At 44.8% G+C, this 1294-nt stretch overlaps 1 long non-coding RNA gene across 1 annotated transcript in view; it reads right to left on the reverse strand.

Moving 5' to 3' along the window:
• Positions 1-382: 382 nt before the first annotated feature.
• Positions 383-1294, reverse strand: part of LOC107751308 (uncharacterized) — a 21863-nt gene continuing 20951 nt past the window's right edge. The window contains exon 3 of the long non-coding RNA XR_001641229.1: positions 383-393. This is a non-coding gene — a long non-coding RNA (uncharacterized LOC107751308). The remainder of the gene's footprint in view (positions 394-1294) is intronic.

Here is a 1294-nt window from a genome sequence, read left to right on the forward strand (position 1 = left end):
GCGTTAATCCTGTCGACGGCGTTCATGAATCTCGCACCGATCGCATCATAAAGCAGGAATGCGCCGCTTTCATGTGCGTCCGCCGCTGATGGACTCTGACAACAATATGGCGGTACTTCCTGACCTCTGGCCGCCGGGGGTCACGCGGCTTTTATGGGTGGTCACGCTACATGGTGAACGGGTCAGAACGGGAGCGGGTTTACGAGGAAACGTAAACTTTGGGCTCAGTTGGAATTAATCTATACGTATACGCTGTAATTCAACTTTATTTGGGTTTCTGCGGGTCTTGAGGTTCGGTGGAGCGATGACTAGTGATGGCTGCTTTAGAAACACTAGGGCTGCGTTCCACTCCACTTTTAGACACACACTCGCAAATTTCCCTAAGCACTTCCCCTCGGGGGAATCCCCGCCGCCATTTTGAAGTGCGTTCCACTTCGTGAAGTGGACGAGGGAAGTTTATATGGACAGACCTTCGACCCTTCGATTTTGACCGAGGGAGCGAGTCTACTTCATATGCATACTTCAGGCCGTTCCATAGACCACAATGCAACACGATTGTGACGTCATCGCAGATCGCGTTTAATTTATCCCCACCCCGAACAACAACAACCCTATAATATATAATTTTTTTTTTTACATTTATAACAGCCCAAACATACCTATATACATATAGAATACTGCACCAAACAAATTCATAAGAGAAAAAATTTAAACAATAAACCAACTCCATAGCTGATTCTAAGTGATTAAGGGCTTAGGTTGTTCCAGTTCAGCCCATTCCAAGGGGTCCGCCAGAAGTGAGCACTCATGCAACGTAATCAATGACGTACATCCGGATAAACGAGATGGAGGGAAGTTTGCGAGTGAAGGGCATAAAAAACGGACTGGACCGCAGCCGTGGTACTTCGGGCTGTGCGTCCTGCGTCATCAACCCGGAACTAAAGTTCGATTCAGTTCGATTTGTGAACCGGCTCGACCGGTTACTTCCTGACAATCGGCTCAAAAGAACGATTCGTTCAAGAACCGAACATAGCCTATGATCAAACTAAATGTTTATATTTATGTTTGTATATGATAGTTTTATAAATTTCCCCAAATTTTCAATTAATTCCCAAAAATTCCCATAAACTCCTAGTAAGTTTCAAACTTGGAATATTTCCAAAATTCCCCAGACGAAGTTCCCATGGAAAGTTTCCGCCACTTTGCAACCCTATTAAAGATGAATGAAGAATAACCACCAACCTCCTTGTTCCTCGTGTTTTATTCTGCAGGTTTCTGGTTCCTCGTGTTTTAT

Source organism: Sinocyclocheilus rhinocerous, unplaced genomic scaffold (genome assembly GCF_001515625.1).
Source record: "Sinocyclocheilus rhinocerous isolate Xijiao unplaced genomic scaffold, SAMN03320098_v1.1 scaffold2396, whole genome shotgun sequence".
Lineage (NCBI taxonomy): Eukaryota > Metazoa > Chordata > Actinopteri > Cypriniformes > Cyprinidae > Sinocyclocheilus > Sinocyclocheilus rhinocerous.